A 20193-nucleotide genomic window follows, 5' to 3' on the forward strand; every position below is an offset into this window, starting at 1 on the left:
TCTCATCTGCACCCATCGGTGAGACAGCTGGGGTTGCAGGATTGAGGAACCCTGCTAGCTGCTCTGCATCCCAAGGCTCTGAGGCTGAGGGAGTCATGTGCGAGGTGTTACGTCCAAACCAGCCCACGCTAAGTAGCCGGAATCTGGAACCTGAAGAAAGCTGGTGCAGTGCCCATCAAATCAGTTCCCACAAAGCCATTCTCGGTGCGCAGTTCAGTTTCTATGAGGCCTTGCCCGAGGTCTTTTAGAGGCTTATAATGATTGGCTGTCATCAGATTCCCTGAGAAACAGCAGTTAGGATGCATGGTTCCTCCAGAACTTAGATGGTTTTCTGAAAGCACTCAAGTATTTCTTCATAATCATGTTCTTCATCATCTAGATCCTGTGTTTGGGGCTTAGTGGGCCTGTGGCCCTTCTTGTGGCCAGGAGTCTTGCTGTACATACTGGAGCTATCCTTGGTGAACTCTGGCAAGGTCTTCACCTTGGGTTTGGGTAGCACAGGGGCTGCTGTAATCCTAAGACTTGAGAGGACTTGACGCCTCCCTTCTCGGTGTTATGTCTCCTCTGTCTGCTGAGGCACTGACTTTTAGGGGGCCTTGGTGGAGAGGCTTGTATCTCACAGCCTGCTAACTTCTGAAGAGTGTAATAGAAGGTGTCTGGCAGCTCCTCCACTGTCGCTATGGGTACAGGTCCCTGTCCAGTCTGGCTGTACCTCAGCCTTCACGACAGTCAGGTCCAGCCACCGGGAGGAATCTAGAAGCACATCCCAGGCTCAGAGTCCAGGCTGACCACGAAGAAGGGCTCTGTGATCTTCTCCTCCAGCTGCAGACCCAGTACAGCAGTCAGAGGGTCAATAGGGTAACTGGGATCTCTGACCATCACCCTAATCTCAAAAGGCAGTGAGAACTGGGCAATCAGATCCACCAGGCTGTACCACTGGCTGTAACTCAACTCCTCCACAAAGCTGCCAGGGCAGTGGAGGGGCAGCAGGACCCGCTCTGGGCTCTCTGCCTCCTCATACTCATCACTCAGCCACTGACAAACCAAGACATCAATGACACTCCCCTGGGCCCCATGGGCCAGGCCAGGCTGCAGTACCTCTAGCCTGTCACCCACAGACAGGGATGTGAACTTAGGATTCTTCTCTCTCTTGCCCTCACAGTCCTTTGTGGCCACCACTTCGAGTGGCTGGTCTGGCTGGAATGCACCCAGGAGGTCACAAGCTGCGAGGAACTCCCTTGGCTGCCACCATATCTTGCCCTGGTAGGCCCCTGACACCAGGAAGTTCCTGGGCTCCCTGCAGCCCTTGTTTGAGGCCAGGACCTGCCAGAGTGGTGAGGCTAGGCCATAGATGCAAAGCCTCTGGCCTCTCTTCAAGGAATGCACCCATGGGCTGAGGAAGATGTGGCACCCTTCAGGAACCTTCAGGATCTCCACGGACAGGGGGAAGGGGCCTTCCAGGGCCAGGACCTTACTCAGCAGCAGAGAGCCACGGGCATCATGGAACCCATGCCTCTGGAAGATTTCGTGCACACCCTGGACCTCATCTCCCTTCAGCACATGCTGCGGATCTCCTCGCAGTCCTACTATTCGAGCTCCATCTATGACTTCGGGGTGAAAGAGTGCTGGCTCTGCAAGGGGGACCTGATCAAGATCACCTAGGTTCGTCTCTAGTATGTGATCTATGAGAACCCAAAGATAACAATGGTGGTCAGGACGATCAACCCCAACTTCCAGGGCCACTTTGTCTCCCTCAAGACCTCTCAGAGCTACCAAACCCTGGAGGAGCTGGTCTTTGACACAGATAAGAGCTCCCAGCAGCAGCTGCCCATTTGCATCATGTTCACCTGCAGGATTGTTACAGAGGACAGGGTGGTGACTGACGACCAGGTCCTCATTTGTGAGGCTGTGGTGCAGCACCAGCACACCTTCTGTGCCCACTGTGTCCTGGTCAGGGAGAGTGAGCAGGTCATCCTGCACCTGCCCCTAAACCAGAGGGGGTCCTTCAGGATATTGGAACCCAGTGCTCCTCAAACTCTGCTCCAGGCCCTGCAGGAACCGGAGGACCAGCTCTTCAGCTGTCCCACCCTGTCCTGGGACCACATGACCCTGAGGCCTCGAGATCAAGGCCATCATGCACATGAACAGGACCGTCGTCAAGATCCCCTCCAACCTGAAGGTCAATGTGAAGGACGTCACAGCCTCCTCCCAGCACATCCACTTCATCCAACCACTGCTGCTGTATGCCTCTTTTCTTATGCCACTCTTCTTTAATTTGTTCTTTTCCTCAGTAGTCATGTTAATTAGTCCAGAAAACACCAACCTAAATTATCTGATATGTGATGTAAAAGTAATTCTGAATAACTTGAGAAACTTTATGATAGAAAGGAGATTTCTCAACTTGTACAGAAATATAAATGAGACAAGAGAATAAAAAGAAAATAATCCACAGGCTTAAAGTTGCCAAAGATGAAATTATTAGAAAGCAGATAGTAAAAGTTACCATCACATTAAGTCATGAGATCATAAAGAGAGTATTTTCAAAGAGGAATTAAGCAACACCATTAGAAATATGTAGTAAAATGGAATCTTTTCAAAACAAGGTGCTTGCATATTAAGGCACAGTAGTTAAATAATTCAATTAATTTGAATATATACATAGTATCTATCATGTAAATCAATCTCCAGTAATGAATATGTATAAAACACATTATTCTCTAAGAGCTTATAGTTGAAAAGGAAAAAAAAGTACATGCAGATATGTGCAAGAGTGGAAATGGTAAACTATACAATACGTAGATAAGAAATATAGAGTTAAAAGAGAAGTTAAGTAATATTACACAAAAGAGATGAAGAATTAATTATATTTTGCTAGTGGGAGATTGCTAGAGAAAAAGGAAAAGATACTGAGCTCAAGGTATGGATGATTTTAAAAAAGCTGATATTCAGAAAGCTGGGTTGACTGCAAGCAGAATTTACATTAGAAAGTATGAAAAGATAATGTTTCAATGATTAAAGCCTGGGTTACATTATAGGATCCTCGAAAACAAATGAAACCCAAGATGAACACATCCAACTAGGTGAGATGTCAGGCACACATGTATTTTACCTATTTTAATTCTTCCATTCTATAAGATACTGTGAGTTGGCACTTGCCAGACATAAATGACAATGTTTGTAATCTATAAAATTCTTTGTCTAATTTTAATGAAGGAATTTTTCATTTTTGCAGTTATATTTTCACAGTATCCCAAACAATTCCTGAGCACATAGAATGTGGGTGTAACTGATAAAACTTCATGTGCAGATAAGGCTAAATTGCTGTGTAATCAGGTCTGATTGGGTCTGATTATGAAAGCTCTCCTTAATGAATACAAATGTTTGCTAGACTGTTTAAATTCCTTCTTATATTATTATGTATTCACTATACAATAATTGGGAGGCACTGAAGAACAACTATTCTTTTTTATAATTTCTATTTTATTTTTCATTGACACACAGTAAGTGAAAATATTTATGGGGTACAATGTGCTGTTTTGAAACATATATTGTGTAATGATCAAATCAGGGTGACCAGTATATTCATCACCTTAAACATTTCTTATTTCTTTATAATTTACACATTAAAACTCTTCTGTTTTAGCTATTTTTAAATATACATTTTTATTAACTCTAGTTTCCCAAATATGAAACAAAACACTAGAACTTATTCCTTCTATGTAACTGTAACAGCTTATCATTAACTAATCTCTCTCCTATCTCCTCTCCTCTATACTTCATAGCCTCTAGTAACTATGATTCTATTCTCAGCATCTACCATATTGACTTTTTAAAATTCTACATATAAGTATGATATTGTAATATTTGTCTTTCTGTGTTTGGCTTGAAAAAAAAAAAAAGCTGAAGGCATCACAATACCTGACTTCCAACTATACTACAAAAATATATTAAGCAAAAAAGCATGGTATTGGCAAAAAAGACACATTGACTGATGTGTCAGAATAGAAAGCCCCTAAATATATCCATACACTTATAGCCTATAGGTTGTTGACAAGAGAGCCAGGAACGCACATTGAGAAAAGGACAGTCTCTTCAATAAATGGTGCTAGGAAAACATGTAGAAAAATAAAATTAGACCATTATCTTTCACCAGATGAAAAATCAACTCAAGATGGATTGAAGGCTTAAATATAAGACCTGAAACTATGAAACTACTAGAAGAAAATATAAGAAAAAAGCTTCATGACAGTGGTCTGGGCAAGGATGTTTTGGATAAGAACACAAAACTGGAAAAAAGAGAAAGAAACTAGATAAATGAGATTACAGTAAACTAAAAACCTTCTGCACAGCAAAGAAAATAATTAACAGAATAAGGAGAAAGTCTAAAAGTGGGAGTAAATATTTCCATATTTGTGAACTATACATCTGTTAAGGGTTTAACATCCAAAATATATAAAAAACTCAAACAACTCAACAGAGGGGGAAAAAAGCCTATTTAAAATGGGGGGTGAAAATACCTAAATAAATATTTCTCAAAAGAAGACATACAAAATGCTTAGCAAGTATATGAAAAAAGTTCAGCATCACTAGTCATTAGGGAAATGCAAATTGAAACCTGCTCACTCTTATTAGAATGACTGTTATTTAAAAAAAATGTAAGTTGAGACAAGAATGTGGAGAAGTGCGAGCCCTTACAATGATTGCTTAAAATGTAAATTAGCACAGCCATAATGAAAAATATTATAGAGGTCTGCAAAACATTAAATTTAGACCTACCAAATGATTCAGCAATCTTACTATTGGGTATATATTCAAAGGATATGAAATTAGTGTTGAAGAGATACTGATTTCACATCCTTTGAATATATACCCAATAGTAGGCAGGTATAACTGATAAAACTGCTTATGCAGATACTGCTAAATTGCTGTGTAATTGAAGAGTATATTGAAGAGATATCTGTACTCCCATATGTATTGTATGATTATGCACAATAGCCAAGGCATAGAATCCATCTAAGTGCCCATCAGTGGATGGCTGTTTAAAGAAAATGTGGTATATAAAATGGAATACTACACAGCTGTAAAAGAAATTCAAAATTTCTCTCATTTACAACACCATGGATGAACCTGGAGGACATCTATTCTGAGTCTTACATGCTTAAAGTTTTATTTTTATATAATGTTTAAAATAGTATTAATTGACTTTTTATATTATCTTTAAAAATTCTAGTATGCTAGTGAACTAGTAAGCCAGGTTATCCTTATGCAAACAATTAGTCATAATCATGTAGTAGCAAGTATCCTCTTAGAAAACGATATTTGCAACTTATTTGCACATATGTAGGTCAAATAATGTCCAACAAACAAAAAGTGAGAATATTAATACTGTTTTTTTAATTGAAGGAGAAATATGATTTTTAGCTAGAGTCATCTTTCTGGTTCATAAACTATAGGTTTGTAACACAACATATAAGGTAAATCAAAGAAGATACATACATCCCTATTGTCATTAGAGTAGTAATCTGGGGGTTTAAACTGATATTGCTCAGCAAAAGAGGCAGCTACGAATGGTAGGCTCTTTTTAACAAGTACAGAGAAAGGCAACTCATATAAACCTTTGCTATCTCTTACTTCAAATTTGTCAGGTTAATATACTGTCTTTCCTGTAAAGCTTGTCCATCCTGTTACTTTATTACCAGAAGGATTACCATCTCTTCTGGACTTTTGAAACATTTTCTCTCTAATGTTTTACCCATCCTTGCTAGTAAATCTCTTTCTAGGGTGCATTCATCTTTTCCTTCAAGCTTACATATATTCTGGGTCTTGATTCTATCACCTAGGTTATGTTTGATTTGTAAATATTCTAGTACTCACCCTCGAAACAACTGCTTTAAACTTCAACTTTTTTCTAGAATAAAATAATATGTAGGATATAAATTGTTCACATAATAAATAGGCAGGTGTATGTCTACAGCCCTTAGCCTAGTCACTGACAAGTAGAAAGAGCTTATGGCACTTTATTTTCTCCTTTCTCCTACCTTTATTTTCATGTCCATACTTCACAAATAAATGTCTGGAGCTATTCCATTTATTCATCATCAGATTTCAATCTGCTTCACCATTGCATGCTCTACAAAATTGTCTTCATCAAAAACCACCCCTGACCTTCAATTAGTCTCAATCCATCTGTTACAATTCTTCCCTCTCTGAGCTTTCAAGTGCATTTCACACTTTTAATTATTACCTTTTTCCTGAAACCCTCTTCTCCTTTGGTTTCCATGACCCTTATTTTCCTTTGCTTACTCCACTTTTTCTCTTCTTATCTCTAGAGAATTTAGTGGCTGGTTAAGCATATTTTTGCAAAGTTGTATGAAGATTCTAAAGCACTGACAGTAACTAGCAGTTTTGTTGGACTACTTCGCTTCTGTAACTTACCTTTATGATTCTATAAAATGGGTTGGTTTAATATAATTCACATCTAATATTCTATCAAAAGTAGAGATTATGGAATACAAGATTATTTTTATTTTAATTTAAAAAACACCATTCAAGTGACATATTAACTTATATAACAAAATAGATCATGCCATAGAAAGTTTATCTAAGGATGTGAGGAGTATAAAGTGCATAATAGAGTAAGTGACATAAATTTGTTGCCAGAGATGTATGTGTTTTCCTACAGAACTCTTTCATAGGGAACTTTTGAACATCACTAGGACTGCATTATCTTTTCACAAAATTAAAGGTCAACTAAAGAGCCCCCCTGTTGACTTTTCCTCCTGTCTCAAATTTCTATCTCAATTTTAGTATCATTAGTATTAGTCACCTGGAGTCAAAAATGAAACATGAATTTATTCATTCTAGACATAATTATACATAATAATAAACTTCATTTGCTTTTAAATATTTTTATTCAAAATATTACATAAAAAATTTTAATATAGATGCAATTTATTCATTGATTCAAATCTACTTAACACTAGTGTGTGCTGTTCTAAGCTATAGAATACATATCTGAAATTTCTGGAACATTTATTAAGAGAATAGATCTAACCGATTGCAACAGGATATCAAAAAGCTCATCCACCATGACCAAGTAGGATTCATCCCGGGGATGCAAGGCTGGTTCAACATATGCAAGTCCATAAACGTAATTCACCACATAAACAGAACCAAAGACAAAAACCACAGGATTATCTCAATTGATGCAGAAAAGGCCTTTGACAAAATTCAACAGCTCTTTATGCTAAAAACACTCAATAAACTAGGTATTGATGGAATGTATCTCAAAACAATAAAAGCTATTTACGACAAACCAACAGCCAATATCATACCGAATGGGCAAAAACTGGAAGCATTCCCTTTGAAATCTGGCACTAGACAAGGATGCCCTCTCTCACCACTCCTATTCAATATAGTACTGGAAGTTCTAGCCAGAGCAGTCAGGCAAGAAAAAGAAATAAAGGGTATTCAAATTGGAAAGGAGGAAATCAAATTGTCTCTATTTGCAGATGACATGATTGTATATCTGGAAGACCACAGCATCTCAGCCCAAAATCTCCTGAAACTGACAAACAACTTCAGCAAAGTCTCAGGATACAAAATCAACATCCAAAAATCACAAGCATTCCTATACACCAGTAACAGACTTAAAGAGAGCCAAATCAAGAACGAACTGCCATTCACAATTGCTACAAAGAGAATAAAATACCTAGGAATAAAACTAACAGGGAACGTAAAGGACCTCTTCAAGGAGAACTACAAGCCACTGCTCGACGAAATAAGAGAGGACACAAACAGATGGAGAAACAGTCCATGTTCATGGTTAGGAAGAATCAACATCGTGAAAATGGCCATACTACCCAAAGTAATTTATAGATTCAACGCTATTCCCATCAAGCTACCAATGACCTTCTTCCCAGAACTGGAAAAAAACACCTTAAACTTCATATGGAACCAAAAGAGAGCCCGCATAGCCAAGTCAATTCTAAGCAAAAAGAACAAAGCAGGAGGCATCACACTACCGGACTTCAAACTATACTACAAGGCTACAGTAATCAAAACAGCATGGTACTGGTACCAAAACAGAGATATAGACCAATGGAATAGAACAGAGGCCTCGGAGGAAATACAACATACCCACAACCATCTGATCTTCGACAAACCTGACAAAAACAAGCAATGGAGAAAGGATTCCCTGTATAATAAATGGTGTTGGGAAAACTGGCTAGCCATGTGCAGAAAGCAGAAACAGGACCCCTTCCTGACACCTTACACCAAAATTAACTCCAGATGGATTAAAGACTTAAACATCAGACCTAACACCATAAAAACCCTAGAAGAAAATCTAGGCAAAACCATTCAGGACATAGGCGTAGGCAAGGACTTCATGACCAAAACTCCAAAAGCAATGGCAACAAAAGCCGAAATAGACAAATGGGACCTAATCAAACTCCACAGCTTCTGCACGGCAAAAGAAACAGTCAGTAGAGTGAATTGGCAACCAACAGAATGGGAAAAAAATTTGCAGTCTACCCATCTGACAAGGGGCTGATATCCAGAATCTACAAAGAACTAAAACAGATCTACAAGAAAAAAACAAACAAGCCCATTCAAAAATGGGTGAAGGATATGAACAGATACTTTACAAAAGAAGACAAACAGGAGGCCAACAAACATATGAAAAGATGCTCATCATCACTGGTCATCAGAGAAATGCAAATCAAAACCACATTGAGATACCATCTCACACCAGTTAGAATGGCGATCATTAAAAAATCTGGAAACAACAGATGCTGGAGAGGATGTGGAGAAATAGGAACACTTTTACACTGTTGGTGGGAATGAAAATTAATTCAACCATTGTGGAAGACAGTGTGGCGATTCCTCAAGGACCTAAAAATAGAAATCCCATTTGACCCAGCAATTCCATTACTGGGTATATATTCAAAGGATTATAAATCATTCTACTATAAGGACACATGCACACGAATGTTCATAGCAGCACTGTTTACAATAGCAAAGACCTGGAACCAACCCAAATGCCCAACGATGATAGACTGGATAGGGAAAATGTGGTACATATACACCATGGAATATTACACAGCCATCAAAAACGATGAGTTCACATCCTTTGTAGGGACATGGATGAACCTGGAAACAGTCATTCTCAGCAAACTGACACAAGAGCAGAAAATCAAACACCGCATATTCTCACTCATAGGCGGGTGTTGAACAATGAGAACACATGGACACAGAGAGGGGAGCACTACACACTGGGGTCTATTGGGGGAAATGCGGGAGGGACAGGGGGGTGGGGAGGTGGGAAGAGATAGCATGGGGAGAAATGACAGATACAGGCGAGGGGACGGAAGGCAGAAAACCACACTGCCATGTGTGTACCTATGGAACAATCTTGCATGTTCTTCACATGTACCCCAAAACCTAAAATGCAATTTAAAAAAAAAAGAGAATAGATCTATTCATGCACTTCAGATATGAATCTCCCAAACCTATTTGTATGTTTGTTCTGTATTTTAGCAAACATATGAGGGCCAACTTTGGCACTCTAAGTTATGTTTTTGACACAAGGATGAATCAAAAATATTGCCTTGAACATGAGGGATGCAGAATTAGAGACACATAAAAACAACTAACACAAACAATATCACAGACAAGGGCAAGTGCAATGGGAATACAGGGTTAAAGTGTAGGCTGGAGACTATGACATCAAGTGAGAGAAACTTGGAGTAAGACTTAGGGAAATTTGGGGGAGAATGATGAAACATTTTAAATTTTAGATCTACCTAAGGAGCAGCATATCAGGGAACCATGACGGATGTAGTCAGATGGTTCACTGTGGTTGGATTAACTATAACACCTTACAGTTCCTTCTTATTGTTTGTTCCCTTTTTTCAGCAATATCCAATCCTCAATGAAAATGACATTGGTAGTTGTCCATATTGTGATAGGTTTTATATGTATACTTTATTTAATCATTTCTAACACTTTATTAAATATCAGTGTTATTCCTATTTTGTCAGTGTTTGAATAAACAGAATTCAAATTGTGATTTCTGTTCATGAAAAATCATGCTAATTGTCTTATGGTATTTTGCAATCATATAAATAATAAACACACATTTGTTTATTTAATCAATCCTCCTCCAATTTAATATTAATCACTTACTACAAGCCCTCATATTTTTTATCGTGATCTTCTTAAATCTCTACTTCTACTGATAGAATTTTTAGATCTGGATAATGCTGGAATGACCCCTTTTATAAAGATAAGTTACAGGTGAATTTATTTAACAAAATTGCATACTTAGATACTGTCAAGAATCATAGCTAGAAGCAGAAGCTTTTACATCTCTTGGCATGTTACTTTCTATTTTACTATCCAATTTATTTTATCTCAGTCAAATGTAGCAGCCAAGAATGTTCCTTAAATATTGCTTTTATCATATTAGTCTGTGACTAAATCCTATATTAGAGCCCCATTTTTTTGTTATAAGAGGAGAAAAAATACCCTTTAATGTGTACTGTGAGCTTTCTCTGTCTTCGTATTTGGTTCTGTGCAATAGTTTCTAAGAACCACCATTTCAACAACTCATTATTTCATGGGAATGACTGAATGTATCAGAAGGAAAGGAACTATGCTTTGCACACAAACACACATGCACTTTTGTGTGTCTCCAGCCATAGCTCTTTCTAACTCTAATGACCAGGAAAATACCCTCCTAAACTATAATCTGTCTTTCATTTGAGTTCTCAGTCCTACACGCCACTATTTGCTCTATTATAGTCTCTCTTTCCTGTAGCCAGTAACTTCCTTCCTTCCTTCTCTCTCTCTCAATCTCCCCTTCCTGCTTTTGGCAGTGATTTAAACAATTTCAAATCTTACCTAGTTGTGGCAACAATATCGTAGAAAACTTGTTGTTTTGTTTTTAAATAAGATCATTTTAAAAACTGTAGGGTTTAAAAAAAAATTAATTGAAACAATTATCTTCCATCGTTTTACCTTATTAGAATAACAATTTATTGTAATTTCAAAAACTAGTCTATTTATGTGCATATATTCCTATAAACAAAACTGCATGTAATATATTTCTCTTCTGTGCTTTAGTAAACCAATAAATATAAGTTGAACTGATTAGATTGTTCTACAAGCTGTATATATAACCTATTCAGATAACCTATTGCTGTTCATATAACCTACAGATTTTTTTGATTGTTTTTGTTTGTTTGTTTGTTTTGTTTTTGGTTCAGAGACTTAGAAACTATCTTGTTCATTTCCTTTCTCTACTATTTAACCATATATTTATTTTTAGAACTTTCTTTGTACAAATGAAAAAACTGAATCCCAGAGAGGAATTGTAACTTCCTGGTCAAGGTCAATGAATAAATCAGTCACAGAGCCAGTAGAAAAAGCTAAGGTACACTGAACTATTATGTACTGTGATCTGAAAAATGACTGCTATATAGGTATTCTTCAGTCTTTGAAGCAGATCTGTAAAGTAACTAACTACAGTTATCCTCATTGGACAAATTAGAGACCAACAATGAAGAGGTGGGGAACTGGAATCAAAGTTATCTAGAAGGTATGACACAGGAGTTGGTATTCAGCTCTGTCTGAATGCAAGTTATAGTAATGCACAGTAAAGCTGAATTCACAGGTGATATACCTTTAAAAAGCTGATTAGGAAATAAAACAAAAAAAGAAGAAAACTTATGTATATGTGCATTACTGTGAACTCATTCATATCCATTACATGAGTAGATTTCCACTACAGAACAGCCAATGAACATTCTATCGTTATCTTCCTACTCCTCCTTTCTCTGACGCTACTGCTGCTGCTATCATTACTATTATTATTAATGCTGCTACCACTATTACCACCTATATTACTAGTGCAACCATACTATAACAGTTTTTAAAATATTTGCCAGGCAGTTGCCTAAGTTCTTTTTGCTTAAAATGTACAACCATTATATGAGATAGATATTGTTGTTATCTTTCTTTTGAAAGCAGAGGCCAAAAAAAAAAAAAAAAAAGAAAAGAAAAGAAAGAAAAGAAAAGAAAAGAAAAAAGAAAGAAGGAAGGAAGTAAAAGAAAGAAAGAAAGAAAGAAAAAGAAAGAAAGAAAGAAAGAAAGAAAGAAAGAAAGAAAGAAAGAAAGAAAGAAAGAAAGAAAAAGAAAAAAAAAAGAAATCCACATAAAGGTTAAATAATTTTCTTGAGGAAGTGAATAAAGGATACTGGATAGATGTTATAAGCACCATGTCAAATGGAGGTAGAATGAGTATAGAACCTGCAATAGAAATGATCACATTCTAGAACCAAAATCATCCTTAGGCATGTAGGCAGATAAATATAGAATTATATCCTTGATTAAATTGTATTTCTGTTTCTCATTATTTTATACATTTGGACAAACAGTATTTGAACTTGTCCAGAATGACTGTCTTCTATAAACTAGAGATAGTACTGATTTTACAGGATTACAGCTAAAATTAAGTTGAATATTAAGCATTTAATTGGTACTTTGTCCATAGTAGATATTTAAAAGACACTTATTTTATTTCTTTATGTTAAACATCATTGACTAAACTTATGAGAATATACAAATTAGTAGCATAATTTAGTAGGACGTGTGTATTTTTATTCATGCATACTAAAAAATCTGAGTTTATATGTGTGAGATATTGACCCTTCTAGAAAAACTTTAGTGTGTGTGTGTGTGTGTGTCTGTGTGTTATATATATAAACTATATATATATAAACTATATATATATATATATAAACTGTATATATATATAAACTATACAATGCTACTAATTTGTATATTCTCATAAATTTAGGCAATGATGTTTAAGACAAAGAAATAAAAGTAAGTGTCTTTAAATATCTACCATGGACAAAGTACCAATTAAATGCTTAATGTTCAACTTAATTTGAACTGTAATCCTGTAAAGTCAATAATATCTCTAGTTTATAAAAGATAATCATATCTATATAGGAATATGTATATATGTACATTAGATATGAATATTTGCCACATTTTAAATAAATGTACTAAGGTCTGAGTCAAGAAACAGAATGACTAGCAAAAGTAAAAGTAACAAATTATTACCATAAAAAATTGTCAGAAAAAATATATATATACACTAAGGACTATGGGGCATAGCACCCAAACTTTTGCCTTTAAAATTAGCTACAGAAGTTCAGAGTACAGTTAGTTCAAAGACCGCATTATAAACACAAATGAACAGTTTTCCTGTCACAAAACCAAGCTCTTTGGATCTGTAAAATTATTCATGAGAAAATTTTAAATCCTTTTAGATACACTTCCAAAAACGTCATGTCATTTTAAGAAAGTTAAAAAAAAAATCCGCCAACTGCTACTTCCTACCCTTCTTTGTTTACAAAATATTTTTAGCCTGAAGTGCCTTGCATAGAATAACCAGATTCATGGCAACTTATAAGTCAATTCATTGTAATAGCTTGGAAACCAGGATGATTAATGTGTATCTGTTAATATATCCAGAGTGTTGTGTCTACATGCAAAATATTCTTTCTCAGTTCTGCATATAATATATGCCACAGCACCTTGCCAAGCACAAAGACTGAATTCTAATAAAGAATAGAATTTATCAGAGTAATATAAGGCGGCATAGCTTTTCATAATAAGGGCCTTCAAGGAACATGAACTTTATGAAATATTGTTTCTTTTTTTTTACATTCAAACATATGTCACAAAAGCTTGTGTAACAATGTGATACCTACTTATTAGGCATAATTTTCTACAACTGAAGTATAATTTTTCCAGTGATTTTATGTACAGTTGCCTATTTTGTTACATTCTATACAATTTCAATAAAATATTTTTAAACCCCCTAAATTAGAAAGACAGAGAAGACAAACTTACTGACTACTACTCAGTATGAAGAGTAAGTTTTAATTAATGTTAATGTGCTTCGAAATTTCTTCTTGAAGCAAAGTGAAAATGAATAATTAAATAGGTTTTATAAATTAATTGTTCTTGTGGTTCAAATCAATAATGTATTATCAATTATATATAAATTTTCAATCAAATGGAAAGCATACTCTTTTATTATTGCTATTCAGTATTATTTTTTCATATCATACACAGAAGACCAATTTCTCATAGCTAAGTTTAAGGGGAACACTAAATAATTAATTGAATACCTTTGAAAAAAATAAAATATTCAGAGTTGAGGACACTTTCACTTCTTCCCTAGGTTCTTCTGAAAGCATATCAAAATTCTTTTTTTGTTGTTGTTCTCAAATTACAGCCCTATTAGCAAATTGAACTGTATCCTTGATTTAAAACTCACATAGGTTCAGTTTAAGAAAAGTTAATTTTCCTTTAATAGAAAAAAAATTGTCCGTTGTTGCCTTAGGCAGTGGGTGAGGGATACTGACAGTGAGAGAGCAAGAGAGAATGTTTTGGGGCAATGGAACCATTCTGTGTCTAGACTGGAGTTGAGGGTAAACAAGTATATATGTATTTGTTGAACTTCATCAGACTGTACACTTTAAATGAATACATTTTATTGTATGTAAATTATACATTAAAAACTCCAAAATATTTGAGTGCCTATTACATAACAAAATAAAGTGTAATTCATAAATTCCAAATTTGGTTATAATTTTGAAAAATGGCTTTGTTAAAACAAATGCCTTTATGTTGTTTAGCACATTTTTAAACATGGATATCTTTTTCAGAGTGGCACAACTTTAGTAAAAACCTGAGTCTCTTTCAGGTTGCTTTAGATTAGTACTTCATTGCTCATATGGCCAGAACATTCTACTAAGACCTGGGGAAGGATATAAAAGCAATAAAATCTAGGATACCTGTCTTCAAAGAGTTAACATTTGAGGGGGAGATTTAAAACACTTAACCACCTTTTAAAAGCAACAGATAAATGAGAGCAAATTAAAATTGCACAATCACAGTGCAAGTTCTGAGGTGCAGTAAATGGGAAAAGTGATCAGACTGACTCCGGGTTAATCAGGACATGTGCAGAAATGATTTGTGTTTTCAGCCATGCAATAAAGGAAAGGAAATACAGGTTGGAGGAAAAACGGGAGGAGGTTGGTTTTAAACAGATATGCACATTGAAAGCAGTTTATACTAAAGAAAGACTATCCTTGCAGCAACCAGGTGGTATTAAGGAGGCCCTCCACCTCATACCATCTCTATTCCTCCATTAAAATTCCATCTACAAAGTTGCAAAATGAAAGGAGACTTGTGGCGTCCTGGGCCATCTCCATCCTCTTGCCACACAGAAGCAAAGCATTTCTACTTTTTTTTTCATTACAGCTCAGTCAGCTAACATTTTAAAAAGATTATTTGTTTTAAAAAAATTTATGACAAATAAAACAAATTCAAAAGTGTATTTTTTTTCTGAGTATATGACAATCTCACTCTAATTACGGAATAATTTATTGATATAGTGAATAATATGCAGGGTATTATTTATTTTCTCCATCTGTCTTGAAAATCCACAATCTAAATTATTTTTGAGTTGGGCTGGCAATTCTGATAAATTCATTAAGACTCATAGTCTTTCCAAACATTAAGATTCTAATCCTCTCCCTGATTATAATTTCCACAGATATGTCCTAGGCACCCACTGCAGCTCTCTTCCCAATATTGTCTTTTTTTTTTTTTCACCCTGTCATTTTACATACATCTCTTTGAGTGAAGGAAATAAAGAGATACTCAAATTTTCTCAATCACAGAGGAGAGGTGTTTATCATAGTGATGTGTAAGAATACAAAATGCACGGCATATATTATATATATGTGTGTATATATATATATAAATAATTATAATAATTATATATATATGTGTTTATATATATATACACACACACACATATATATATATATATACACACACATATATATGTTGTGTGTGTTTGTGTATCAATTTTATACACAGAGAGAGAGAGAGGTTATATTGCATATTGCAGCAGTAATTTGTAACCCAGAAAAATGTCTGCATCTCTGTGAAACAATGTGCTACTGGGAACCAAAATAAGGATGTACTTGATTGTGTTAGAAGTCAGAGAATCAGGCCAGGTGTAGTGGCTCACACCTGTAATCCCAGCACATTGAGAGGCCGAGGCATGTGGATCACGAGGTCAGGAGTTCGAGATCAGTCTGACCAACATGGTGAAACACTGTCTCTACTAAAAATAGAAAAATTAGCTGGGCGTGGTGGGGTGCACCTGTAATCCCAGCTACTTAGGAGGCTGAGGCAGGAGAATTGCTTGGACATTGAAGGAAGAGGCTGCAGTGAGCGGATATGGCACCACTACACTCAGCATGGGTGACAGAGTAATAATCCATCTCAAAAAAAAAAAAAAAAGGAAGAAGAAGAAGAAGAAAGAAGAAAGAAGAAAGAAGAAGAAGAAAAAGAAGAGAGCAAAACAGTCATGATCTTTGAATTCATGAAATGTGAAATTTAAAGGGCAGATAAGCATTGAGCAAAGCACTATTCAGACAAGTACAGATGCTATAAAAGTATATAACCAGAAGTCCTAAAGAACATAATATAATCTTTCTATGAAAATTAAGGTTAAATTATTGGCTGAAAACTATTGAAGAGAGCTATCTTAAAAGTAAGTGGAGAGAATTTTAAGGACTCCACAAGTATGAAAAACTGGTGACTTTTTCATACCTCCCCTGAAAACAATAACGTATTTGTTTTCTTTGTGTATTGCTTTTGGAGGAGCCATGAAAATTCTCCAATCATCCAAAACACAAGCTGACACCAGCAAATCCACTTCCATTGTTACAAAATTTAATAATATAAAATCATTCTTGAATTTAACATTTAAATTAAAGTTTGAATTCACTGCTTCATTCATTCGATATATAGTTATTAAGCATCAACCATGTACCTACCCTTATTCCAAGTAAAAGGCAAGCAACAGTGATCAACTAGGGTAACCAAACATTCTAGTTTGCCATGGACCATGCCAGTGATAGCACTGAAAGTGCCACATCCTAAGAACCTCCTTGCTCTCCTTCCCCAGTCTCACAGCAACCAGAACATTTGGCCACCATAAAAAGGACACAACACATCCTTAACTTTGTAAGGTTGAAATTCCAGGTGGAGTAACAAAATGTAAACATATACTTCTGTATGTATAAAAATTTAATACATGTGAAGAAGAAAAGTTAAGCAAGGCAGTAGAAAAGAGAATAAGGAGATAGAATTTTTGACATGTTATTCAGAAAAGCCTTCTCTAAGGAAGTGATATTTAAGTAGAATCTCAAATAAAATGAAGAAGTCAGCCATGAAAATAACAGGAAGTTTCACAAAGAGAATAAAAGGGCAAACTTTCTGAAGAAGCAGAAGGTTTAGAAGGCTCAAGAAAGTTCAATGAGATTAGAGAGGTAATTGGGGACCAGCTCAGGCCAAACCTTGGTTGGATATTGATTTAACTCTCAATGTGATAGGACACCATTGAACAATCTAAACAACTGATATGTGAACTAATAACATACTACTTTTAAAAGTTTAATTGTCTCAAAAAAAGTGCTAGAGAGTTCGTTGTTTTCTTATTTTGTCTCATATTTTTCTTATACGTTTTTTGTGATATCTTCACTGTAAAATCAGGTCTTCAAGATTTCTAGTTACAATTCTCAATCCTTTTTTAGCATAAAACAACTTTTCTTATTTTTTGTTACTCTTTTGATAAATGTACTATATATATTTAAAACTAATATGTATTCAACAATCAAGTGCACATTAAAAGCCATATGTGTGTGTTCACATGCACTGAGAAAGATATAAAAAATAAATATTAAGAAATAAGATTACCTCAAGGAGAGGAAGTAAAAGATAAAGATAATAACAAAATAGTATCTGATTTTTGTATAATTAAAAACATAGGCCAGGCACAGTGACTCATGCCTGTAATACCAGCAATTTGGGAGGCTGAGGCAGGCAGATAGCTTGAGTCCAGGAGTTCAACATGAGCCTGGGCAATATGATAATACCCCATCTCAAAAAGAAATACAAAAAGTTAGCCTGGTATGCTAGTTAGTGCTTATAATCCAAGATACTTGGGAGGCTGAGGTGGGAGGATGACTTGAGCCTAGGAGGCAGAGGTGGCAGTGAGCCAAATTCATGCCACTGCATTCCAGCCAGGGTTACAGAGCCAGATCCTGCCTCAAAATAAAATAAATATAATTCTATATCCTACATTTTTAATATTACAGAACATTTATATTTCTGTTTTAATATAGAAACTTTTAGATTAGTTATCATTATCCCTATTCTCTTTTCTCACATCATGACAGATATTGACAACCATATCAATAAAAAGAAAAACCAAAAAAAAAAAAAAAAAACACTAAAAAAACTATAGCTTTCGAGGATAAAAATCACCTAATAAAATTAATATTCTTTGAAACTCCCCATACAAATACTTCATTCTTGTATAACTATGAATTTAATGTGATATTCTACATGGTCAATTTTATATGTATTTTTCAAATTTTATGTATGATTTTTAAAATATGCATTATTTCTGTGGGCAACATTAAATATATTAATTTCGTTAAAAGATTTTGTCTTGAAAGTTATTCGAATATTGTTTTGAAATAATAAAAAAATCTTTTAAACAATGGTTAGTTCCTCTTGGTAACATACAATGTAAATAAATGTCAATTTTAATATAATTTTTATAATTTCTATTTTAATTTGACTTTATTAGTAGGTTTTAGACAATACTTCATTGCCTGACAGGAAATGTGTCCCCATAGTATTTCCTAAATACTGAATTAAGATAAACCATCACTTATCTGGATTATTTTCTATAAAATGCCATTGAATTACTTCTCAAACACTAAATGGATTTTTTTTTTGTATCTCTGACATTCTTTTTTTTATTGCATTTTAGGTTTTGGGGTGCATGTGAAGAACATGCAAGATGGTTGCATAGGTACACACATGGCAGTGTGATTTGCTCCTTCCTCCCCTTCACCTATATCTGGCATTTCTCCCCATGCTATCTTGCCCCAACTCACCACCCCCTACTGTCCCTCCCCTATTTCCACCCAACAGACCCCTGTGTGTGATGTTCCCCTCCCTGTGTCCATGTGTTTCCACTGTTCAACACCCATCTATGAGTGAGAACATGCAGTGTTTGATTTTCTGTTCCTGTGTCAGTTTGCTGAGAATGATGGTTTCCATATTCATCCATGTCCCTACCAAGGACACAAAATCATCACTTTTTATGGCTGCATAATATTCCATGGTGTATATGTGCCACATTTTCCCTGTCTAGTCTATCATCAATGGGCATTTGGGTTGGTAACAGGTCTTTGCTATTGTAAACAGTGATGCAATGAACATTCGTGTGCATGTGTCCTTATAGTAGAACGATGTATAATCCTTCGGATATATACCCAGTAATGGGATTACAGGGTCAAATGGAATTTCTATTTCTAGGTCCTTGAGGAATCACCACACTGTCTTCCACAACGGTTGAATTAATTTACTCTCTAACAGTATAAAAGTGTTCCTATTTCTCCAAATCCTCTCAAGCATCTGTTGTCTCCAGATTTTTTAACGATCACTATTCTAACTGGCCTGAGATGGTATCTCAATGTAGTTTTGATTTGCATTTTTCTAATGACCAGTGATGATGAGCATTTTTTCATGTTTGTTGGCCTCATGTATGTCTTCTTTTGTACAGTGTCTGTTCATATCCTTTGCCCACTTTTGAATGGGCTTGTTTTTTTCTTGTACATCTGTTTTAGTTCTTTGTAAATTCTGGATATCAGGCCTTCGTCAGAGGGGTAGACTGCAAAAATTTTTTCCCATTCTGTTGGTTGTCAATTCACTCTAATGACTGTTTCTTTTGCCGTGCAGAAGCTGTGGAGTTTGATTCGGACCCATTTGTCTATTTTGGCTTTTGTTGCCATTGCTTTTGTTGTTTTGGTCATGAAGTCCTTGCCTATGCCTATGTCCTGAATGGTCTTCCCTAGATTTTCTTCTAGGGTTTTCATGGTGTTAGGTCTTATGTTTAAGTCTTTAATCCATCTGGAGTTAATTTTAATGTAAGGTGTCAGAAAGGGGGGTCCAGTTTCTGCTTTCTGCACATGACTAGCCAGTTTTCCCAACTCCATTTATTAAACAGGGAAT

The 20193-nt window shown here is 35.6% G+C and overlaps 1 pseudogene; it reads right to left on the bottom strand.

Annotated features, from left to right (window-relative positions):
• Positions 1-319: 319 nt before the first annotated feature.
• Positions 320-2298, bottom strand: LOC101035060 (protein THEMIS2 pseudogene; annotated as a pseudogene).
• Positions 2299-20193: the final 17895 nt, after the last annotated feature.

The sequence above is a fragment of the Saimiri boliviensis genome, chromosome 16 (assembly GCF_048565385.1).
Source record: "Saimiri boliviensis isolate mSaiBol1 chromosome 16, mSaiBol1.pri, whole genome shotgun sequence".
Classification (NCBI taxonomy): Eukaryota; Metazoa; Chordata; class Mammalia; order Primates; family Cebidae; genus Saimiri; species Saimiri boliviensis.